This window comes from Ovis canadensis, chromosome 10 (assembly GCF_042477335.2).
Source record: "Ovis canadensis isolate MfBH-ARS-UI-01 breed Bighorn chromosome 10, ARS-UI_OviCan_v2, whole genome shotgun sequence".
Taxonomy (NCBI): Eukaryota; Metazoa; Chordata; class Mammalia; order Artiodactyla; family Bovidae; genus Ovis; species Ovis canadensis.
This window is the reverse complement of record NC_091254.1, coordinates 47,325,734-47,351,281: the sequence shown is the minus strand read 5'-3', so window position 1 is coordinate 47,351,281 and position 25,548 is coordinate 47,325,734. Positions and strand designations below refer to the sequence as shown.

At 48.1% G+C, this 25,548-nt stretch overlaps 1 long non-coding RNA gene across 1 annotated transcript; it reads right to left on the bottom strand.

Moving 5' to 3' along the window:
• Positions 1–20,063: 20,063 nt before the first annotated feature.
• LOC138446772 (uncharacterized) lies at positions 20,064–25,211 on the bottom strand. The gene is made up of 2 exons (XR_011259553.1): positions 24,897–25,211; positions 20,064–20,570 (listed from the first exon to the last, which is right to left on the bottom strand). It is a non-coding gene; the product is annotated as an uncharacterized lncRNA (long non-coding RNA).
• Positions 25,212–25,548: the final 337 nt, after the last annotated feature.

Sequence of the window (25,548 nt, the reverse complement as noted above, 5' to 3'; positions counted from 1 at the left end):
GAAAGCTGTGGCTTTGCCAGTAGTTGTGTACAGATGTGAGAGCTGGACCATAAACAAGGCTGAGTACAGAATTGATGCTTTTGAATTATAGTGCTGGAGAAGACTCTTGAGAGTCCCTTGGACACCAAGGAGAAAAAAACCAGCCAATCCTAAAGGAAATCAACCCTGAATATTTGTTGGAAGGACTGATGCTGAAGCTTTAATACTCTGGCCACCTCATGCAAAGAACCGACTCATTGGAAAAGACCCTGATGCTTTCAAAGATTGAGGGCAGGAGAAGAACCGGGTGGCAGAGGATAAAATGGTTAGGTAACATCACCAACTCAATAGACATGAATCCGAGTAAACTCCAGGAGATAGTGAAGGATAGGGAAGCCTGGTGTGCTGCAGTCCATGAGGTTGCAAAGAGTCAGACACGATTTAGCGACTGAACAACAACAAGATAAATTCAGTGAAATAAAATATTCAGCAATAAAAGTGAGCATTTGGTAGAATCTTGACTGTATGGTGATTCTGTGTACACATTATACATTTTTCAAAACACATCAAAATACAGTTTAAATTGGTGATTTGTATATCAATTCCACCTTAAACTTGACTTAAAACCCAGTATTTGTAAACCTTTTAACACATACCAAATTTATAAGCATATGTTAAATGTTAATTATTATTCGTGTCCTCTCCATATGGAAATATTTTTTTCTTAAGACTTATAATATGACCTAGTTCTCACAGGTAAGTTAAATCTGAAGTCCTTTCATGACCAATCATTTCCTCACCTCTCATGATCAGAGTAGAGTGTTTAAATGAGCAGACGTGGAGTTAGTTCAACAATCCCAAGGCCAAAATTATATAAAGATCCCCCTGAATTCAGTTTTTATTAAGTTTTCTTTTTTAAGTCTGCAAAGGCTAGGGCTCCAACTTTTCTGAAATACTACTGAACAAGACTTACCTGGCAGTCCAGTGGTTAAGACTCTACACTTGCAATGCAGGGGCACAGGTTCCATCCCTGGTCAGGGAACTAAGATCCCACATGCCGCACAGCGCAGCCAAAACACTAAAAAATGTCACTGAACAGTTAATAGTCTTTCTCTCATGTGGGGACAGCTGTGTGCTCTCTCATAACCAGATGTTCTTTGAGGGGTCAGAAGTATGGAACTCATTAGACATTTTTTGAACGTTTGGTAGCCTGGGAGGACTTGGAGCCAAACAACTGAAACAGGCCGTAGTCGACGTCGTCAAATCCTCAGGGAACTTACCTTAGTCGAGGAGTCAGAATACTCGGCAGTGGGAGCCGTTAGTGGCTGCATGGAGGGTCGAGAACGAACTGTCCTCGCCTAAGGAGGGGAAGCAGCGTGCGGGAGGGGTGTCCTGGCGGGCGAGGGTTGGTGTGAAGCAGCAGAACAGAGGGCTTGGGGTCAGAAGACCTAGGTCTTGGCTCTGGCTTTGGTCAAGTCATTCAGCTTCCCCAAGCCCCTGTCAATAATAAGAATAGTCATAGAAACAGCGATGCTTTCACTGTCATAGAAATGCTGGAAGGCAGTGTGTAAAGCAAACTACATCTACTTCTTCAGAGTTGCACGATTATCTCTATTATCTCAACTGGACCCTAAAGTAACACTCAATGCCCACCCTGTACCAGGTGCTGCGTGAAGCCTGTTATATACTCACAGAAGTTTTGTGAGTTAAGTATCATTTTCCGCATTTTGCAAATGAGAAAAATGAAGTTTGGAGAGACCATGCCCTGCTCATAGTCAACCATGTGACAAAGTCAGATTTGCTTTATCTCAGCTTCCAGGCCTCAGAGAAAGGGATGAGCCCAGGATGCTGCTGAAGTGTCCACTCTGTCCAGAGCACAGAACATGTCCTGTGGCATGGAGCCAGAGATGAAATTAATGAGCTTTCTCAAATAAAGTCATTTCTCAGTGTTCTTTCCCATTTAAATTACAAAGTACAAAAAGGATTTGTATTTTACTAGTTACTGATAATGTCTCTTGAAAGCATACTCAACAATATAATGGATTTTAAAAACTGAGGCAGGTTTAATTAATAGGCCCTAAAATCAGCTTGATTAATAAGTGGTAATTGCTTTTCCAGTTGAGTTTCTGCATTGGCAAAAAGAGGCTCCACATAGGCAAAAACAGACAAGTACAATTTGTCTCTGATGCAGTCAGAGGCTCTCACTGCACCAAGTTATACTGGACTCCCTGTGCCCTTGTGGGCTGCTGCTTCCTCCAGCCACTGCGACAGTGACTGGCCACATGGGCTGCAGCCACATTTTGGACAGGTGCTCTGTTGGGACCCCCTTCCCTCCCTACCATGAATTCTCTGATGCATCAGCACAGAACGCTCATAGGACCCCCTCCAAATTCGGGAGGGGCAGCTGATGCTTACAGGGTTTGTTTTTGTTCAGTCGCTCAGTCATGTCTGACTCTGCAACCCCACGGACTGCAACACACCAGGCTTCCCTGTCCTTTACTGTCTCCTGGAGCTTGCTCAAACCCATGTCCATTGAGTCAGTGATGCCATCCAACCATCTCATCCTCTGTTGTCCCCTTCTCTTCCTGCCCTCAATCTTCCCCAGCATCAGGGTCTTTTCCAATGAGTTGGCTCCTCACATCAGGTGGGCAGAATACCAGAGCTTCAGCTATTTAGTGTGGTATACGTCCACTTTCATTTTCTTTTGTTGTCTTTGCTTTTGGTGGGTGTCAAATCCAAAAAATGATCACCAAGATCATTTGTTTGTGTCTGGTGGGCAGTAGGGATCCAGTTTCATTCTTTTGCATGTGGCTGTCCAGCTTTCCTGACCCCATTTGTTGAGACAGTCCTTCCCGCGTTCATTCTGTGTTCTGGGCTCCCGTGTGGTAGATCAGTTGACTGTGCACGGGTTTATTGCTGAGTTCTGTTACATTTACTTCTATGTCTGTTTTCATGCCAGCACCATATTGCTGTCATTATTGTAGCTTTGCAATGTATCAGAATGTATGATGCCTTTACCTTTGCTCTTCTTTCTCAAGATTGCTTTGGCAATTCAGGATCTTTTGTGGTTCCATACAAATTTGGGGATTATTTTTCACTGTTTGTGTGGAAAAAATGCCTTTGGTATTTTGACAGGGATTGCAGATTCCTCAGGTAGTATGAACATTTTAACAATATTAATCCTTTCAAACCATGAGCATGGAGTATCCTTCCATTTATTTTTTTTCTTAACTTTCTTTCATCAAATTGTGTATAGTTTTCAGTATACAGATCTTTCACTTCCTTGGTTAACTTTATTCCTAGGTGTTTTATTCTTTTTGGTGCACTGTAATGGAATTTTCTTCTTAATTTCTCAACCTAGTAGTTTTTTACATTGGATGCTGGATGTTTTGAATTTTGCTCTGTTGGTTGCTAGGGTTATATTTGCTTAGGGTTAAATTTTGTTTTGGCACACTATTAAATTAACTGTATCTTTTGGACACTTGTTTCTAAGCTTGTATATCAAGTCTAGCATGCCTTTCAGTCTAGAGCAAATTAGGCCCCACTACTAAAGAAATGTCCTTCTGAGAATTCTGCCAGAAGGCCCAGCTGCCGCTCTGACTGGTGGGAACACAGACGATTTCCAGCCTGTGCAAGTCTCAGCTGGCGGAGGCCTCTCAGGCCCGCACTGGCTTGAGTGGCCCTCCATGCAGATCTCCAAAGCACCCTCTCCTTGCCCCTCCCACTCTCCAGTCCATTGCTCTTAAATTCGCTCCTCCTCCGCTTCCATGCACTGTAGCTGTTATCTGCTCAGAACCCCAAGACCACTGGACTTCACATGGATTCTTCTTTCCTGTACTGGGAGCTTCTCACGCACCAGCAAAACTCTTCCGTTTCTCAGGGAAACAGTACCGTGCTGTCCACTGATGTCTGAAAACCAGTTTTAAAATGTATTTTGTCCAATTTTTGGAGTGTGTAAAGGAGAAGGGGAAATCTGGTCCCATTACTCCATCTTGGCTGGAAGCATGGTCTGCACGCGGAGATGGTTGGGCAGGTAGAACATTAGGCAGATTGACTGGATTTATTGGTATTGTGATATAAGTGAGTTTGACCTTGATAAGACAGTCCATACATTTTCCTAGAACTTGTGTACTTTGTGCCACATAAGGCAACCTGGTATATAATGTGATCCTCTAGTTTCCCAGTGAGTGAGAAGGTTACAAAAGGAAGAGCTTAGATGCACAGACAGATGATATATAGATGGAGATTCAGACATTGATATAGATATCCTTGGGGCTTCCCTGGTGGCTCACTGGTAAAGAATCTGCCTGCCAGTGCCGGAGACATGGATTCAATCCCTGATCTGGGAAGATCCCCTGGAGAAAGAAATGGCAACCCACTGCAGTAATCTTGCTTGGGCAATCCCATGGACAGAGAAGCCTGATGGGCTGCAGTCCACAGGGTCATACGTGATTTATATAAGGCTTGTTTACAATATGTATACCTGACAACTGTAATCAAGTGTGTTACAACCCCAAGAATAATTACTAAATACTAAACCTGTTCAATTTCTTTGTCTCTGTTTTTAAAAATCATTCCATCAAATGACCTCTATAACCATCCGAAACTATCATTTTAAGGTCATTTTAGACTCGACTTGCAAGATAAATTATAGGGTGTCCACTTAAACTTGAATTTCAGATAACCAATAAATTTTAATGTAATAATGCCCCAAATATTGTTTGAAACATACTAAAAAAAATATTGTATATCTGAAATTTAGATTTATCTGAGCATACAAAATGCCCAGTTAAAATAAGAATACCGATTTTTCTTTGTTAACTCTGACAACCCTATTTGAGAACAGTGCCTGCCTCAACTAATCTTTTCAGATGATTCCTTCTATTTTGAGGGATAAGACTGAGAGACAGTCTCACTTTATATTTCGGCTTTAATTTCCTCCATCATTTTCTTCCTGAGTATATAGAACCATAAACCCTCTTAAATGTATTTCCAAGCATTTTCCTTCATTGGAAGGTGGAAATTAATTCAGAGAATAAAATTTGAGAAGACTCAATTCACCAGTTCTCTGAATATGCTACCAGAACCCATAAAAACATTATGTGCTTAACATGGGTTTGGACTGGGTGAGTATGTTCATTTTTCTTTTCATATTTTCAGCTTCATTTTCCCTGAGTCTTTGGCACACCTACATTTTTCAGAGGCAAATGTCATTTTTATCACCAGCATCCTGACCCCACAGAGTACAGGTCCTTCCTAAGCTACACCTGCTTGTATGACAATTTAAATGGCAGTCCTAGGATCCAAGAAGAAATGTAGGATTAAAGTATCTGTTTAATGAAATTGATGGGGTTTTAGTTTTGTAAATTTATTTATTTACAAAAACAGAAGTCTGGAGGGCTGAATTTCTTCATAAATCTAAACTTGTTTCCTTCGCTCTTTTCTTGGGCATGGTAACAATGATGCCTTCATTTCCCTTCACTATATTATTTAGAAAGAGTAATTCAATTCACCTCAGCACTGTGGAATCCTGGCAGGGTGTCAGATCTTTAATAACTTAACTCATTCTGTCACTTTATTGAATTAGCGGGGGGAAGAATAATGCTTGCCACTTTGAATCCTGTTTTAGAATCCACGAAAAAGTGCCAAGTTCATCTGTGGCTCCTGGATACCCTCGGTTAATATCAAATTGTACCCAGCTGGAATCATTTCCTGTGATTCAGAAGATCTTTTTTGTTCCATTCCCCAAGGATGCAAATTGGAAATAAAGTGATGAAACTTGGAAGTAATGCAATAAGGCATCCCTAGGAAGCATGAGAATCTTAGATTAACCAGTCTGTGAGTTTAAGATCTTGCCCAGATGTGCTGGAAATATCCTCTCCACACTATGAAAATATCCACCACCTTCTGTAATTCAGTGTTTCTTCTCTTGCTTCCCTGTTTGCTCTCTTCTTCTCCTTCCCTTCCTCCTCCTCCTTTTAATGTAGAAAAGCAGCTGCTGGTCTTGTTGGCAGAGGACACCTCTGGTCCTGAGGAAAAGTTGAGAGAGCTCCCTGCCTTGGAGGCTAGTGCAAGGTGGGGGCAGTCAAGCGCTTGGTCCAGGAATCTCTTCATGCCCTGGCTTAAAAAGTTATTTCTGCCAATGCATTCCTGTCCCTAAAGCACATCCCTGCTCTCCTCTCCAGCACAATTCTTTCCCTACTGGCCAGAAAACTGACGTTAACCAGAGCTCAACCAGCCTTGTCACCCTCTCCCACACCAGTTACTCATTTTTATACGAAAGGAGATTTCATGTGTGCTGAGCCAAGCATTCTTAAATAATTTTTTGAAACATTAACAAATGGCATTTTCTTGGGCTCTGGTTTCTCCGTCCTTAAGGGAAAGTGCACCCAGGGCCAATGTGTTCACAGCGTCCCCTCTCATCCAGTAACTATCAACCCAACCTGAAATGATGCCCGGGGCTCTCTCCTTTGTAACTTAATTTCTTTCACAGTGTTTTATACTGAGGGATGACCCGTGGTCCAGAGTCAGGCTGAAAATGGGACATCAGCTCTGTGCCTGAGGGAATGGCACGTTCTAGAGGAAGAAACGTGGAACTGTGTTCTGACCCGGACTGGGCTCTTGGGGCAGTGTTGGGGGGTGGGTGGTGGAGGGGCTCAGGTTTCCCCGTGTGAAGCAGGGAGCGTGGGGAGTGACACATGCGCCACAACTCCAGGGCTGCCGGGCGAATCCCAGGCTGCGGCTGGCACCTCCCCAGAGCCCTGGTACCATCTGTGTGGGTGAACCGAGCCTCCAGAGGGTCTGGAACGGGTCTCCCTCCCGAGCTCACAGCACCCCCAGTCCACATCACCAGCCTACCTCCTGGAGTTTCACCGGAGCAGGAACCCAGCCTGGGGTGCCTCCCCGAGGGGTGGGACCCGCATGGCAGCGGGCCAAGAGAGGCACTGGATGATTACCTGTCAGTGAACCGAGTTCATCTGTGACGGCAGTGTTGACAGCTAGTTTCTGGTTGACTTTTCCCCCCACAAGCAGCAGGGAGTAGCAGACACAACTAAAAATTCTGAGAGGTCAAGTGTCTTCACTTCTACAGTCATTTGAAACAGATTTTGACTGCTTTTTCTCTTCCTGGGGGACGTTGCTTCGATATCAAAAATCTTTCTATTGTCGCTATCTACTAAAAGCATTGGACATTTCCAAGCACAGTTAAGAATTTTCCCTCACGTCATTCAAAATAGATAACTAGGGACACAACTCCCCCTGCTCCTGTCACCTCGAAAGGCCCGCAGCACGCAGGTTCTCAGGGCTTGATCTAGGTGTGGTCGCTTTGGTCTCCGATCCTAGAAAAATGTTGTGTCCCTTCATGTTGGAAAAAAAAAGTATTCTTCTCCCTTTGAGTCAAGGAAATTCTTTCTTGCTTTCCTGCTTTTTAAAAAATTTTATTTATATTTAATTGAAGTATAGTTGATTTTCAATATGTTAATTTCTGCTGTACAGCAACATGATTCAGTTATACATACATATACACTCCTTAAAATACACTTTTCCATTATATTTACCACAGGATACTGAATATAGTTCCCTGTCCTATGCAGTAGGGCCTTGTTGCTTATCCATCCTGTAGATAAAAGCTTGCATCTGCGAACCCCAGCCTCCCAGTCCGTCCCTCCTTCATCCCCCTCCTCGTGGGCAACCACAAGACTGTTCTCTATGTCCGTGAGTCTGTTTCTGTTTCGTAAAGAGGTTCATGTGTAAACAGTAAACAGATGTACTCCTGAAGCCATTTCTGAGTTGGTTTTTGGCTATTTGCAGCGGAAAGGACTCTGAATACACCAGCAAGCCGCATGTGGGGTCCTCCGGCAAGCTGGGTGTGGGACCCTCCTACCATCCTGCCTCTTCCATTTACTATTTACAGATGTGCTTCATTTCTGCAGGGTTATATACATGAATGAAGTGTTCACTGATATTTATCACGTACGAGTTGAAAATCAAACTATATCAGTAGATGATTAAATGTTCACTCGCTTTTGTTTTCTTGAATATATATTTTCTTTCCCCTCTTTTAACTTCCGTGTTTCTCTCTTGCCCCTGGGTATTTATGAGGCTGTCCTGCTCTATGTGGAGAAAGAGGTAACGTTTATTTCTTGGTGGTGCCTCACAAGCGTGCTCTCTAGTTACAAAGCCCTCTCACAGTCCCTTCCAAGTAATTTATTTCTTCTCAAGCTGTACAATCGCAGCCTTGTGGGGAGAGTCCGCCACTCCAGACAGCAGCCATGGGTTAGAAAGGTCTGTCTTTTTCCCAGCCGAAGTCTCCCCTGCATCCCTGATTACATCTCAATGATGCTGTTATCCTCACACACAACCCGCTTTCTCAGCCCACCAGGAAGCACTTGATTTGTGTCCCCGCCCCGAGGATGGGAGGCAGCCACCCTTGGAGGGTGGTCACACAGCCAGGTGAGCTGTGGCTGGGGAGAGGGTGGGCTTGAATGCTGAAAAGCTTCGGTATCCGGCCAGCCTGTTCCTGAGGAGGCTGCTCAACCCTGCTTGGGAAACTGCATGTGCAGGCAGGAAAGGGCTCAGACACTTGCAGAAGGGGACACTCGAGGTGGCTCTAATTGTCCTGGTGGGTGAGAGGGACAGTCGTGAGGGGGTAGTGCCCAGGGTGCAGGCGGCCTGGAGAAGACAGACCTACAGACGACGGTGAACAAAGGTTCTCACAGCACCCTCGGGTTCTGCGGGTGGAGTGTCTCAGGCCCCAGGGCGCACGGAAGACCAAGTCCCCTCAAGCTGTGGCTTAGATTTCGTCAAGCGACAAGGACAGCCAGTGAACTGGACAGGTGTGCTCGGGGGACAGACATCCTGATGGAGTCTTGACCAAGAGAGATGACTCTGCCCATGGCCCCGACGTGCCCGCACCCTGAGGGTTTCAGAGGGTCCGATTCCCACGCAGTTGGCAGGGTGAAGATGGAAGATGGCCAAAATCCATGATGTTCGATTCTCCTTGGTCTGCTCTTGAAACCCCATTCTTTCCTTGAGACCACCCAGACGTTGAGTTAGGTTCCCGGGATAAAGGCAAATACTGTGTGTATCTGGGGGTGGAGGGGAAATGGTCTGTGTTGCGAGTTGAATAATATTTTAAGTTTTTCTAAACCAACTTCTTACTCATAGAAATGTTGTCATAATTCATTTTTCTAAAATGAGAAATTTTGTGATGCAAACTCATCCTGTTTTTAAACACTGGGGGCTTGAGAAACAGGCCCACAGAGGGGCTGCCTAGAGCGGCAGGTGTGGGCCAGACCCGCACGGGCCCCTGGCCCCTCTGGTGGCTTCCGTGTGAATCCTGCTCTCTGTGACAAGTCCCGCCACATCCAGCGGAAGCCAGAGTCAGCCCACACCCCTGTGGGTGAAAGAGGGCCAGGACCTCCTGGAGGAAGTAGACATGACATGTGATGGTCACAAGGGCCTCCAGATGCTTCCAAATGGGGATACTAGTATGTGAACCAGGGCAGCTAGAAAGCCAGGCCTCTGGTCTCTTGGCCTCGCTCACCAAGGGTGTGCACAGGCTCCTGCAGCAACCCCCACCCCCCAGGCTCCCTGGTGCCCAAGGAGCGTCCAGTGCAGACCCTTCCACCCTTCTCCCAGTGAAGTCACAAGTCCAGCCCCTGAAGAAACTGATGAAGGATAGAAACTGCTCATCCTGCAATCTTAAAATTGCTTCTGCCCCCACTCCTCACACCTACCAGACCCTAGGAATTAATGTTTTTTCCTTCCCTCTTTAATGCAGTAATTATTTCATGACTGGCACAGTTAAATGCATTGTATGTGTGCAGGCATGACAAACTCGTTAATTTGTTAAACTGTGAAATGCTAACTGTTTTGACATTCCTCATTTTTAAAAAATATATCAGGTGATTTAATTAAAAAAAAAAAAGGAAACGGGCTTGGCCTTTTTGAACTTCAAAGAGATCCTGTCTGGACTCAGTGGCAACTCCCTTTGAGTGCTCGCTGTTTGGAGTGAAGGTGTGAGCGCCCCCACCCCCACCAGAGAAAGACAAAGGCTGTGGAGAGTTGGGCTCCCAGATCCAGTCACTCCTGCCCCATTCACTGAGAAATTATACTTCGTATATTGGGTATACATACCCAGTTTACCCTGGGACGTTGTAAATTTTGTCAATAAAAATTTTTCGGAAATTTGCTTTCTTTCTTGTGTTAGAAGTCAAATGTAGAGAGAGTAGGGTGGTGGTCACTAGGGGCTGGAGATCGGGGATGGAGTTACAGTTTGGCGAGAGTGCTGGGGACAGAGGGGGTGATGGTTACCCAAGGAAAGCATCCCGAGTGGTTAAGATGGTAACTTTTCTGTTATGTATGTTTTACCACAATGAAAAGGCACAGGAAGGAGGTGCAGTCTGTGGGCAGGACAGAGGGGAAGGCAGCTCTCTCTGGCCGGCCTGACTCACTGCTGCTCACCCTTCATTTTCTCTTCCCAAAGCCCAGCGCGCTCAGGGTCACCAGCAAAGCACCCACAGAGGTGCCTCCTGGGACGTGACAGCAAGGACCCTGCTGGGCGGGCCAGACTCAGCTGCCGCACACAGGTCTCTCCCCCCATAGATGAGGCTCTGCTCTAGGCTAGGAAGGAAGCTCGCAGAATCAAGGAAATAACCCGAGGCTTTTCACCATCACGTCCCAAGCAGCACCTCTTTGTGGGTGCTTTGCTGGTGACCCTGAGAAAGTGTGGAGGGTGAGCAGCAGTGAGTCAGGCCGGCTGGAAGCAGCTGCCTTCCCCTCTGTCCTGCCGGGGAACCAGCCTCTGCCTCCCTCAGACTGCACCTCCTTCCTGCGCCTTTTCATTGTGGTTAAACATATGGAACAGAAGAGTTACCATTTTAACCACTTGGGATGCTTTCCTTGTGTAGGTGGCCTTCCCTTAGGTTAACCTGGTTGTCGAGAGCACCCTTTCTTGTAACTCTGGGGGTTACAGGGCAAGATCCATATCCACGAACCAACAGGTCCCAGTCAGAGCTCCCGTGATGTTTCAGCCCTGGTTAACCTCCAAGTCCGCAGCATCTCTCACCCCGCACCCGCCCCCACCCCCCAGCCCCGCCGCTAAACCGTTTGTCTGTTTGGTTTTCTGGGGATGACAGAGCACCACCTGCCAGGTACGCACACTCTCCAGCCACCCTCGTTGGGTCCGGTGGAGCCTGCAGGGACCTTGAGCCCCAGGACTGTGCGTTCTCAACCCCCACACCGTAGGAACCTGTCCTGGGTCACACGTGGCCCCCCTGCCCAGCATGCCCACCCCTCACGTGTTGATCTTCGAACCTGTTAGTTTGGCACCAGGTAACTGGATTATAATGGATCGTACTCCCGCCTGTCTCCCCCCAGACTGTGGGTAGAACATGGTGTCTCCCCCCAGACTGTGGGTAGAACGTGGATTCAGACCTACCATGGTCAGGCCTGGTGTGGGGAGGGATGCATGCGTTACTTCTGTGGCCCTGGGGCCTTCAGCCAGGTGGCTTCAAGAGCAGGCTCCAAGGACACTGTGATGGCCAAGCCTGACAGCTCAGCTATAGTTCAACACCCCTCTTACAGGCGAGGCCCCCACAGATGGGGACCTGAGAGGTGCCACTGACCAGCTACAGTGTGGGGACTTGAACCCAGGGTGAACACCCACAGACCCCAGCTGGGAGTCCTGCACGGGGCCTGGAAGGGGGTTGGTGGTCCCAAAAGTCTCAAGCTGGGAGGCAGGGGGTGCCCACCATCTGGGCAGTACCCGTCCACCTTGCAAAACAGATACACAGCACTGGGCAGGGCCTGCCCTTTCTGTGGCTGCCCAAAGTTCTGGTCACAGCATCAGCTTCTGTGTGGCCTTAAAATGATTGCCATGTTCAGTTTGTATTTTAGCTCTTGTGAAAATGAGGGGAAAATCCTGGTTGCATCAGGCTATAAATCTAGTGTTGTTCACTCCTAATGGCAATGGCCTCTTGATGAAAATGAAAGAGGAGAGTGAAAAAGTTGGTTGAAAACTCAACATTCAGAAAACTAAAATCTTGGCATCCAGTCCCATCACTTCATGGCAAATAGATGGGGAAACAATGAAAACAGTGACAGACTTTATTTGGGGGGCTCTAAAATCACTGCAGATAGTGACTCGACTATCACCAACTAGACAGACATGAGTTTAAGTAAGCTCAGAGAGTTGGTGATGGACAGGGAAGCCTGGCGTGCTGCAGTGCTTGGGGTCGCAGAGTCAGACATGACTGAGTGACTGAATTGACTGAATGGCAGTGGCGGCAGTGTTGTGCTTAGTTGCTCAATCGTGTCTGGCTCTTTGTGACCCCATGGACTGTAGCCTGCCAGGCTCCTCTGTCCATGGGGATTCTCCAGGTAAGAATACTGGAATGGATTGCTATGCCCTCCTCCAAAGTATCTTCCCATCCCAGGGATCAAACCCAGGTCTCCCGTATTGCAGGTGGACTCTTTTCTGTCTGAGCCACTAGGGAAGTGAATTCACAGGTAATCACTAAACCCAGGGGTTGCCAAGGACTGCAGTGTCAGACCCTGCAGACCTTGGAATTCACAAACACTTAAAACAGACCCAGAAAGAGCAAAGAAAGAGTGGGGAACAGTGTGACTCAGATTCCTAGTCTGGCCCCTATCAGGAATCTATTTTAACTTCCCCGGTGATTAGATGCACCAAGGCTTGGGAGCCAGTGGCCCTTTGTTGTTGTTGTTCAGCCACTCAGTTGGATCTGACTCTCTGCAACGCCATGGACTGCAGCACGCCGGGCTTCCCTGTCCTTCAACATCTCCCGGAGTTTGCCCAAACTCATGTCCATTGAGTTGGTGATGCCATCTAACCATCTCAAGCTCTGTCCCCTTCTCCTCCTGCCCTCAATCTTTCCCAGCATCAGGTTCTTTTCTAATGAGTCAACTCTTCCCAGCCAGTGGTCCTAACACCCCAGAAATTAGCCCCTTACCCCAGCAGGCCCCATAAACAAGTGAGTGAATGGCTCAGGCTGCACAGAGCAGTGGAAAGAGCCTTGAGGGGAGTCCAACCCTGGCTCTGCCCCATCTGGGGGTGGAGAGCAGGGAACAGTGGTGACGCAGTCATCGGCCTCAGAGGACTTCAGTTTTCCGATCTAGAGATAAGAAATTGGACGAAATAATCCCGAACTGTTTCCTGTTATGAATTTATCTGATTCCCATGAGATCCGAATTTCTTATTATTCACCGAGAGTTAAGGATATTTTTAAAGGAATGGCAGGGGGTGGTCAGTCCCTGAGGGAAGTTGTCATGTGTTTCATATCTCATTCTGATTCTGCTCAGGAATTTGGCAAATCCTCTGTCTGGCTCTCTCATTTCCCTTCCCTTCTGAGTGGAGTGGCGGTTATGCTGGTGACCCCTGACCCTCAGGCTTTGCTCAAGTCTCAGAAATCTGACTTTCCTGCTCTCTCTTTCCCTGGAAACATCGGAATTGCCATTTTCAAACCTGCTGTATATGAGGGTCACCTGGGAAGCTTTTGTATGCTTGGGCCCTAGTCCTCACAATTGAATTAAAACCTTGAGGTGAGGCTGAGGCATGTGTTTTTAAAGCTCCCTGAGTGTTTGAGATTCACAGGGTGGAGCCAGCTCCCCAGGGCTGGTCTGAAAGCAGGGGTAACTGGGTCTCCAGCTACCTCTTTACCCAAGTAAGGGGGAGTGAAAGTGTATAAGGCTGAATTGGCAGCGTTGCCAGGGCTTCTTGCCTTGGCCGACGTGCCAATGTTTTTAGATACACCAGATCAATATTTACAAGATCAAGCATTAAATAGACCGTAGACATGAAATAAAACACCAGGCCAACTGGCGCCACCGCTATCCACCAGTTGACCAAGTCAAGTCTCCTGGGGTTCATTTTTCTCATTTGCAAAGTGAGGCCCACATTTCCCTCTGGTTATTCAGTAGATCAAATGGGATAATGTGTGTGAACTGGCTTTGGAAACTATCAAGGGCTGTAAAAATCAAATGGGTTTAAGCACCTTGTATGTAGAAGGAGTTCACGTATTCAACTAAAGTTTTGTCATTTCTTCCCATATTGACTTACATATGTATTCAATGCAATAGCAAAACCAAAATCCCAGCAAGTTTTTTTTTAAGTTTTTTAAAATAGATCAATAAGCAGATTCTAGAATTTGCATGGAAATGCAAAAGACCTTGAATAGTCAAAACAGTTCTGAAAAAGAACAAACTTAGAGAGCTCACATTCCCAGGTTGTAAGCAATAGTAAAATAGTACCGGCGTAGAAACAGGCAAATAGTTTAATGAAATAGAGTAGTGAACGCCCAAACAGATCTACAGATATCTGGCCAGTGGGTTTTTGATAAAATTGCCAAAGCAGTTTAATGGATAAAGGATAATCTTTCAAGAAAAGATGCTAGAACAAGCAGACAGCAATATATATATATATATATATATGTATGTATGTTTGTGTGTGTGCATGTATGTATGTGCTAAGTCACTTTAGGCATGTTCAACCCTTTGTGACCCTATAGATCGTAGCCTGGCAGGCTCCTCTGTCCGTGGGATTCTCCAGGCAAGAATCCTGGAGTGGGGTGCCATGCCCTCCTCCAGGGGATCTTCCCAGCCCAGGAATCAAACCCGAGCCTCTTGTGTTGTGCTTAGTTGCTCAGTCGTGTGTGACATTTTGTCTCCTGTATTGGTAGGCAGGTTGTTTACCACTGACGCCACCTGGGAAGCCCATGTATATATATATACCTTTACCTCGTACCATTTACAGAGATTCACTTGAAATGGAACATAGACATAAATAAAAGAGCTAAAACTATAAACTGACTAGAATACAAAGGAGAAAAACCTTAGTGACTTAAGGTAAGCAATGATCTATTAAATAGTACACAGAAAGCAGAAATGAATAAAGTAGATTTTGTTAACATTTAAAACATTTGCTCCTTCAAAGAAAAGTGCTAAAAGACTCAAAAACAAGCCACAGGCTGGAAGAAAATATTTCCAAAGCATGTATATGACAAAGGACTCAACATCCACAATAGATAACACATACAACTAAAGGAAAGGAAAACAAATAACCCAATGTTTTAATAAAATAGACAAAAGATTTAAAATATATTTAGTGGTAAAGCTATGTGTATGCCAAATGAGCATGTGAGAAGATGCTATAACCTTGTTAATCAATAAGATACCCACTAGAAGAGCTAAGAGTAAAGTCTGTGGAAAGGTTCTAGAGTGACTGGAACTCCTGTGAACCAATGGTCAGAATGAAGAATGTTTTAGTCACTTGGGAAAATAGTCTGGCTATTTCTTATAAAGTTAAACATACACTTTCCATGGGATCCAGCATCTCCACTCCCACCATATCTCCACAACAAATCGCATTCAAATATGGTCAGCTTTGTTCATAACTGTCCCAATACCTCCAATGTTCATTAACCTGTGAATGAATGAACAGTATATCCGTACAATGGAATACTACTCAGAAAGGAAAAAGGATAGATTAGATTCATATGCACTAGCATGAATGAATCCTTAAAATATATTAAGTGAAAGAAGTTGGACACAAGGGTTATGGACTATTTTATTTCACTTACATGAACTTCTACAAAAGGCAAAACTATAGTGTTAGCAGTTTAGGGTTTGCCAAGGGCCAGGCTGTTAGGAGGAAGGAATGAATACAGAGGGGTCTGAGGGCACTCAGAGAGATGGAAATATTCTCATGATTGTGTTGCTGGTATACAACTGTGTATTTGTCAATACTCACTGAATTATTTCAATAAAGATGGTGAACTTCATTGTCTGTAAGTTATATTTCAAGAAAGCTGACCGAAGGAAATGCAGTCTTTCCCCCTGTGCAGCAGATAGATATCTGTATAAGGATGGAGAGGCTGGTTCTAACCAGAGAAGGGAGAACAGGTTAGAGGGTATTTGAGCCAAGTCTTGAAAGATGGATACATAGCTATTTGCCAAGTAATAAAGGGCTTCCTTGGTGACTCAGATGGTAAAGAATCTGCCAGCAGTGCAGGGGACCTGGGTTCAATCCCTAGGTCAGCAAGATCCCTTGGAGAAGGGAATGGCTACCCACTCCAGTATTCTTCCCTGGAGAATCCCATGGACAGAGGAGCCTGGTGGGCTGCAGTCCATGGAGTCACATAACACTAAAAAACACTAAAGGAGGGAAGGCAATGCCAGGCAGCAAGGGCAGAAGAACAACACCTCGCAAGCTGGAAATAGCCAGACAGATTCTAGGAAATGCAAGTGGTTAGTTAAAACCTGAGGTTCCAGGAAGAGCATGTCCGGAGGTGACAGTGTGGTTGGCAGTTAACCTTGTAGGGTCTCGTACCCCGTACTAAAGCAAATAGGCTTTATCCTGTTAGCAAAGAGAGCTCGCTGAATACTTTTAAGCTGCAATAGACACATTCTGCTTTGGGTTTTGCAAATATTACTCTGGAGGCAGGGAGGAAGACAGATTGGAGGGGACAGCAAGATAAAAAAAGCTGAGAAACTGATTAAAACATTAATAAGACAGAAGAAGAAGAAGCCTCACAGATACTGAGAATAGACTAAGGTTACGGTGGGGAGGGGAGGGAGGGATAACAGTGGGGGAGGGGAAGGTACAAACTGTTGGATGTAAGATGGGCTCAAGGATGTCTGGGGAATCTTTTGTAATTCCGGTATTTTGTAATAGCTGTAAATGGAAAGTAACCTTTTAAAAAATTTGTATTTAACAAAGACTACTGTCGTCATCCAGATAAGATAAACCAGGAATTTTGTTCTGTGGAGCAGCATGATGCAGAGGGGAGATTTATGAGAGGCCCGGAGGGAGTGGAACTGGACAGAAGGTGTCCGAGGGCGCTGCGGGAGAGGATGGAAGGCAAAAAGACTCGGACAAAGATTTTACCTGCAAGCTCTTTAAAGAGCAAAGTGATGCTTTTGGGTCGCTCGATAGATGTTTGCTTCGCTGATGGAAACAGAGCTGGGCTCGTCTGTTCCTTGGGGAATAGTGGACCCTCAGGGCCACCCTCAGGTGTACGTCTGTGGTCCCTGCTCAGACCCTTCTCCCCCGAGCTGGCCCCCTCCACTGCCCCATGGCCCTTCAGCCGTCTCTGACCCTCATGCCTCTGCAGACTTGTCCAGCTCGTTCTATCGCCCTGCACACTCCTCTCACTCAAAGGCAGGATCTCACCTCTGGGCAAAGCCAAATCTGCTTCTGTTCCACAGTTTCTGGCTCTGCCAGGCACCCCTGGGGTCTCCCTCTGCTCTGCTCCCCCTAACTCTCTCCTGCTTCCATTACTTGCTGTGATACTGCGGTTTATTTAAAACAAACAAACCAAAAGAAAAAAAAATGTATTTTGGTCTTCATCTATTTCCAGCTCACAGCTCTGACAACCTTGGAATTTCCTGATCAGTAAGAGCCATGGGAGCATCTTTTGTTATAATACTATTTGGTCTTTTGTCCTCAGTTCCTGAAATTGCTTCAGAGCCATCAAGGTGAAATGGATATCTTGTTGTACATAGTGAGACCCTTTCTATCACAGCTGGGTTTGATGAGGTGACTCTTGGAAGTGGGGGCTCTGGTTGCCAGGGGAACAAACCAGGAAAGGGGTGGAACTTTCAGCCCCACCCCCTGATCTCCAGGGAGAGGAAGGGCTGGAGGTTGACTCAGTTGCAGATGATTTAATCATGATTTGATCAGTCGTGCCTGTGTAACGAAGATTCCACATAAACCCCAGATGATGAGGTTCGGAGAGCTTCTCAGTTGGGGAGCCCAAACCCTGCCATGTGCCACCTTGTTCCGAGGCTCGCCCTTCTGCAGCCCTACGTCTGGCTGTTGGTTTGCATCCTTTAATATCCTTTGAAATAAACCAGTAATCTCAAGAGTAAACAGGTTTTCTGAGTTCTATGAGCCACTCTAGCAAATAAATCGAACCCAAGGAGGGGGTTGTGGGAAGCTTTGATTTACAGCCAGTGAAATCCACGAAACACCAACACCAGTAAGAATGCCAAGGAGATCAGACAACGTGTCACCCTCCCTGCCTCCTCCCTGGGGACAGTGCCATTCTCCTCACCCACCTCGAGTCTTTTCAGATTCTGTTATGACTGTTATTCCCCTCTTTGCAATATCATTCTGACTTCTTTTCACACCGTGTCACGTCAAGTTCATTCACATTGAGCTGGTGGCACAAATTCTCCCTAATGTAAACCTTCAATCAAAGAGGATGACCCGTCCATCCTTGAGCTTTGAGCCCAGAATCTCGGGCTATGTCTTACTATGGGAACTGAAGTCCCTCCCGGCCCACTGATGACACTGTTTATCCTCAAAGGAGAGAAAAGCAGGTTTTCCCTTATGGGCCAGATGATGCGTCACGTGGAGTTGTGAAGACTCCCCGATGGAGAGCTCAGCATTGGAGGGCCAGGCATGCTGGTCACAGACACCACTGACGTGGGGAGAGCAGAGCCCAGTGTCCTCAGCTGCCCTGAGGACGTCTTTCTGCAGATATTTGTCTGCGAGTTGGTCTGACATTTCTGCCATTTGCAACAGAGCCAGTGGGACTCCGTGTTAAGTGAGGAAGCAGCTGGTTGCCCTCTCCTCCACTCAGCCCTGAAATGTTGTGAAATATCTTTGTTTTCAACAGCCCACGCGGGGACCTGAGAGACTCAATGTCCTTACAAACAGAAAGCTCCTTTTGTTTTTTTTTTTGTTTTTTGGCTGCATCATGCAGCTTGCAGAATCTTAATCCCCTGACTAGGAATAGAACCCATGATCCTGCATAGGGAGTGTGGGTCTTAACCACTGGACCACGAGGGAAATCCCACAGGCAGCTCTTAAATCACAACTGGGTCCTGGCCTGAGAGCTGCCAAGAGCGTTCTGTTCTGTGCTTCTCTATATCTCTCTGTTTCTTTCTCTGAACCCCTTTTCATGTGTGCGTGTGTATCTGTGTGTGTGTGTGTATGTGTGTGTATGACCAACATTTTAATAAAACCCACCATGTTTAGGATAAAATGTACTTTTATCATAACTCCTTTTAAAATTAAATAAAAATTCTGAAAGGTCAAGGAATATGTCATGGGTGTATGAGGAAAGAGCAAACCTCGTCCAATTAAACGATAAGAAAAAGAGCAAACCTCAAACATCGTATCTGAGAAAAGCTGCTTCCAGTCTGGCCTTAGGGTTCCTGTCTCCACAGAACCTCCCATTCTGAAAATTGACGGATGGCCCATTTTCCCCGAGTAAGAAAATGCAGAGCATGTTAAATGTGGGGTCATGCTCACCCAAACAGTAAGGAGCCTTCCTGTCCAGTTCTTCTGAGTTCAGATGCTTGAGCTTCTCCCCTGGTGATGGGACCAAGGGCTCCTATGAGCTCAGAGAATCCACCACGAGCCTTCATACTGGCTATGACGCCGTTTCTAAGCAATAGACACAACCCAATGATTCGCCCTTTCATAGAGAAGGCATGATTTTCAAGCTTCAGTAAAGGTATTTTTTTCTCCAAGCATAATTTTTTTTGTTTTTCCTGTTTGACCTAATCTTATTCTTCGCCGAGTATGGAGTCGAAGCTTATTAGCTCATTAGCTAAGTCAGGCGGATTAGGGGATGTATTCACTCCTTTATCCCATCTAAGACTACAAGATCATGCTTCCAGCATCTTGTCCTTAACAGTCTCCCTTCCAGTTGACAGGAAACAGCTATAACAGTCATAATTATAAAGCAGAGCTCTGACCAAACTCAGCTCCCTGCTCAAATACTTTTGGTTACCCCCAAGGTTTAGCCTTGCATCAAGACCCTCGATGGCATGACCCTGGTAAGCTTCCAACTTTGTCTCCCATGCAGTGGTCACCTGCTCCTGGTCTTTGTCCCTGGATGCCAGTCGCTCTGCCTAGAAGTCCTCCTCCCCTGTTCCTCCATCTCTAAATCTACTCATCTTCAAAACCAAGTACATGAACTCTGCTCTGAGCTTCCCCAGCTATAGGTAATTACACCTCTATTCTCTGAATCCTCAGAACACATTTCTTTTGTGATACATCACATTCTGTCATGTATTAGACACATGTGTGGAAAGAAGGAGGAAAGCTAACATTTATTAGATCGATCATTGCATTAAGACTTTTTATTAGCTCCTTCAAGGTTTATGCAACCCCGGGAGGTATATATTATTACTCTTTGTTACAGAAAATGAAACAGTTGCTCAGAGTGGTGCTATGAAATTGAATTCTGATAGCAGCCTTCACATCGGGGCTCTTTCTGCTCCATAGCGTGTATTCCTTAACCTCCTCTGGACGGTGACCTTCCTGAGAAGGACCAGATCTTCATCTTCATACACCTCAAGACTCCAGGTGCAGGGCTCGGCAGCTGGCCAGTGCTGAAGGCGCCAGGACTGAGGGCGGGCTGGGCTGACTGGGCCAGCCCCGGCCCTTCCCAGCCGTGCTGCGCAGTGCAGCTGTGCATTCCAGAGTTACGCGTGCTGCCGTGGCCTCGCCGCCCGTGTTCCGCCTGCTGTCTGTGTCCTACTTAGCCATCTTTGATTGGCAAGCTTTAAAGTACTCTTTTGTCCAGATCCCGAGCATAACAATCAACCGATGATTTCTGGGGATGAAAACAAGTTGTTTTTCAGGGTGATTTTGTGCTGTTTTTTGGATTAATTCTGCTTGCATTTCTTCCACCCCATTTTAATAGCCAGAAATTGCAGACAGAAGGTGACATCCCCTTTGTATGAAAATTACGTGTGCACAAGACCCTAAGCCTAGAAGGGCCTATTTCACTCCTCCTGTCCTGCTCCCACCAGCTCTCCCCCACGTGCTGAGTCACTCAGTCGAGTCCCACTCTGTGTGACCCCATGGACTGTAGCCCGTCAGACTCCTCTGTCCATGGGATTGTCCAGGCAGGAATGCTGGAGTGGGTTGCCATTTCCTTCTCCAGGGGATCTTCCCCACCCAGGGAACGAACCTGTGCCTCCCAAGTCTGCTGCACTGGCAGGCGAGTTCTTTACCACTCATGCCACATGGGAAGCCCCAGCTCTGCCCACCCCCTCCAGCTCTGTTCCCTGCCTCCTCCGCCCCCTCCCATCCAGTTGCCCGGAGCATTCTCTGCCCACCCAGTTGCCTCATTCTCTCATCGTCCTCCCAGCCACACCCATGGTCCTGACTCCCTCTGCCCAAGCTCACCTGCCCTGCTGCTTAGCTCATCCTGTGAACTCCCTGAGACTAGACAACCAGTCACTGAGTTGCTACATCAACTCCGTACTCCTTGTTCAGCCGTACTTTATGGAGTAACATAATTGAATAAGTAACTCTACTGGCAGGAACTCAGGCACCATGGTTTCCTAATGAAAAAGATATGTTGGACCAAGGGGGCTTTTCTCAGAGTCCTCCTGGGCACCGGCAGCCTGTCTGGCTGGTCCAGTCCACATACCGTCCCCGCCTCCAACATTCAGCATGAGGTTAGCAGCAGGAGGTAGCGACAAGGAAAGCCCCATTGCTGCCCTCTTACCCATCTGATAATGGGATGTGCGGTGACTCACACACCAGGCTTGTAACACCGGTGACATGAGCAGGAGTGACCACAGCCCTGTGGGGCTGGGAATTCACCCAGCCTCAGGGTGACGGCCAAGGAGCCTCAGTGACCAAGAGGCAGGAATCCCGCCTGGCTGACTCCTCAGCTGGTGGCGCCTCTGACAGAGTGACGTATGCCCTGTCCCGTCCCCACACCTCCCCGCTGCCCTCTGAGGCCAAAGACTGGGCCCCACAGAGACTCCAGGGCTCCAGGGCAGGGCCATTGTGGGTGGAGGGAGGGGTGGGATCCACACTTCAGGGCCCTGCATGTGCTGGGCGATCAGGACCCTACACATGCCTTTGATTTTTCAAGAGCGCCAAGGAGTCTCTGACTCTCTGGGTGTGTTGCTTTGATATTGGAAAATCCTCCTTCTGCCTCCAAATTTATGCATCCAGCCCCCCACCCCACCCCCCCGCACCCCCCCGCCCTGCAACCCCGAGCAGGATTTACAGCGGCTGGATTTCATGGACATCAGTGCCCCGAGCAGCTGTCGTGGGATTTCTGACTTTTGGATGCTGGTTCATTTCCCACAAAGAGCTCCAGGGACATCTAAGCCCTGGGATGTTCCCCCTCCGGCCTCCCTCTCTCTGCCCCCAGCACGTAGGTTGCCGCAGCTCTAGCTCCAGTTGTTATGCGCTCCTTCAGTAAAATGTTGTCCATGTTTATTTGTAGCTGTTTCTCTGAGTCACAGTGTATCATGCGATGAAATGAAACGCTAAGAAGTAAAACTGGTCTGTGTGCCTCTGGGTGATGCTGTTGCTACTAGCCTCTTCCTGGATATGGAAAATACTTTCATTTGTATCAGGTGATAGATTGAAAAAAAGTGGCCGTTCTTGATGGGTTAGGAATTGGCCAGATAAATGTCAGACATAGATAGACAGATAGATAGAACTACCTTACACTCACATTTTATATGTCTATCACCTATCCATCTATATATGTAATTATGAGTGTGTGTATGTGCTCAGTAGTGTCTGACTCTTTGTGACCCTATGGACCATAGCCCGCCAGGCTCCTCTGTCCATGGGAGTCTCCAGGCAAGAATACTAGAGTGGCTTGCCATGTCCTCCTCCAGGGGAATCTTCTCGACGCAGGGATCGAACCCACGTCTCTGTGTCTCCTACATTGCAGGCGGGTTCTCTACCGATGAACCACCTGGGAAGCCCATATGTAATTATAGAGAGGTGCTGTTCTCAAGTACTTAATGACGGGAGGTCAAAACTCCTTTTTCTTTAAGGAAGGCAAACCCAGGCTGTGAGGCAGAGGAGGCTATGCCATTCTCCCAGTGGAGGTCCTTCACAGTTAGGAACAGTTGTCATGCGCTGGCCACAGGCCCTAGCACTGGCACTGAGGATGCACCCAGAGCCTCATCAGTTCAAGAGCGAAGCAGATGTTCAGGGCTGTCCCCAGCACTGGCAGAGGCAGGCCCTGGCCAGGGCTGTGCTCACAAGGTGAGGCCATGCCAGGCCCCAGGGGACTCCCCCCAAACTCCGGCAGTGCAGCCTTTGCCAGGGTCCAGCACCCATGCACTTGACCTTTCAGGAGCAAGAGCAGGAAATAACCCCCAGCAGCAGCAGCATCTTTGAACGTGAGGCCCAGCAGGGCTGACTCTGCTGGCTGTACTGAGGGACAAGCAGCCCTGAAAGGCACTCTCTGAAGCTCTGACGTTTCGTACAGTGTCTTGATCTCTCAGAGGCATCGTTTTGAAAAAGCACAAGTGTGATCCTCCCTTCAGAGGTGAGATCCTCTCATTCAGATGCCAGTTTCAGGACCACCTGCAGCATATAAACTGGTAAACTTGCTGAGAATACAGATTCCAACCTCCCACACTGAACTCTGACATGGTAGATCTGGAGCAACTGATGCTGAAGCTGAAGCTCCAATCCTTTGGCCACCTTATGCGAAGAGCTGTCTCATTGGAAGAGACCCTGATGCTAGGAAAGATTGAAGGCAGGAGGAGATGGGGACGACAAAGAGTGAGATGGTTGGATGGCATCACCGACTCAGTGGACATGAATCTGAGCACACTCCAGGAGATAGCAGAGGACAGGGAAGCCTGGCATGCTGCAGTCCATGAGGTCTCAAAGACTTAGCAACGAACACCACCAAAGGTCTAGAGTGGGCCCTGGAATCTGTATTTCAACAAGCTGCATTTCAACAGATTTGGGGACACTGGCTTGGACAGTCTCTTCCAAGCTCTCATTTCCAGCTTTCAGGAGATGGCAGAAAAGGAGCAGGGCTGGGCGGTGGGGACTGTGAAGGGTGCGGTCTCGGCTGGGAGCCCTGAAGCAGGACTGCATCTAGTAGCTTGCACCCGGACGCAAAGCAGCCAACCTTGGCACTCCTCTGTCAGTTACTGGCTGTGGGCTGCCTGGGGGTGGGGGCGGCAGATGCTTCTAACCACCCCCAGGGTGAGTCAGATCTGGCTTGACCAAAGACAAGTCTCCAAAGAAGGGGACACCTGTGAGTCCATAACAGCCAATATTCCTGGAGGCTAGGGGCAGGGTGTAGCCCAATAAGGGGAGTCTGGGAGGGGCTCCACTTTGCCCCCTGGCTCTTGTGTTGGCCAGGAAGCCAGATAACCAAACTGGCTTGGGGGATGTCATGCACAAATTCTTGTGTCCCCACAAATCAATATGGTCTGAGGTGGTGGGACCTTTGGGAGGTTATTAGGTCAGGAGAGTGGAGCCCTTGTGAATGGGAGGAGTGGTCTCATTAAAGGGACCCCAGGATGAAAACCATAATCACAGAAAACTAACCAAACTTATCACACAGACCACAGCCTTGTTTAACTCAGTGAAACCACGAGCCATGCCGTGTAGGGCCACCCAAGACGGACAGGCCATGGTGGAGAGTTCTGACAAAATATGGTCCACTGGAGAAGGGAATGGCAAACCACTTCAGTATTCTTGCCATGAGAACCCCATGAAGAGTACGAAAAGGTGAAAAGACAGGACACTGTGAGATGAACTCCCCAGGTCAGTAGGTGCCCAATATGCTGAGATGGCTGGATGGAATCACCGACTGGATGGACATGAGTTTGATCAAGCTCCGAGAGTTGGTGATGGACAGGGAGGCTTGGCGTGCTGCAGCCCATGGCAGTCAGACACTACTGAGCGACTGAACTGAACTGAGAGAGCCCCACCACCACCCATGGGAGGACACAAGGAGTCTGTGGCCTGCAACCCGAAAGAGGTCCTCATGAGAATCCCCCCAGCTGCGCGTGGATCCCAGAAGTCCAGCGTTCCCAGCCGGCAGAAGTCAATTTCTGCTGCTGAGAAGCTGCGGGTCTCAGCAAACAGGGGACGTCAGGACGCAGCGGGGGTGGCCCTCCCGAAGGGCCCCTGCTCCCTGGCTCACCACCGCTTTTCATGCCTGGCTTTAGAAATCCCTGTTCCCACGACAGGTTTTTCTGCTTCCCAACCAGTTCTTGGTTGTGTTCGGTTCGGTGGAGTTTGCTGAAAAGGTGAGTTCTGGGTAACCGAGCTGCAGTTCGGGTCCCCAGCAGGCCGTTCCTGTTTTAGGGTGCGGGGTCGTCACGGGGGAGCGGGGGCCGCCGCGGCGCGAGTCCCGCCTTGGTCAGCGCGGACCGCGCGCCCCTGGGTGGCGGTCCCCGCGTGGCCTCCGCGGGCCCGGGAGGGTGCGGACTCGCCCCCGCGCCCGCGCCCGCGCCCCGCCCCTCCCCGGGGCTGGGGGCTGGGGGAAGGCCGCTGGGCGGGGCCGGCTGCTGGCCCCTCCCCTCCCCCCCCCCCCCCCGCTCGGAGCGTGACCGTGACCTTGCCCCCAGCTGGGCTGCGGCTCCCGCGGCGCCGCGCCGGGCAGTGTCCAGGTTGCCGTGGGAACCAAACCCGCCTGTGCACGGGAGGGAGGGCGGGGGGCGGGGGGGAAGTCCTGCACCTGTGGCGGGGGCGCACCCTGAGGTGTCACGCGCGGGGTGGGAGCGCGCGCAGAGACGGCCTCGGGGCGGGGGAGGCTGGGACACCCAGCGCACGCGGGGGCAGCGTCCCGGGGG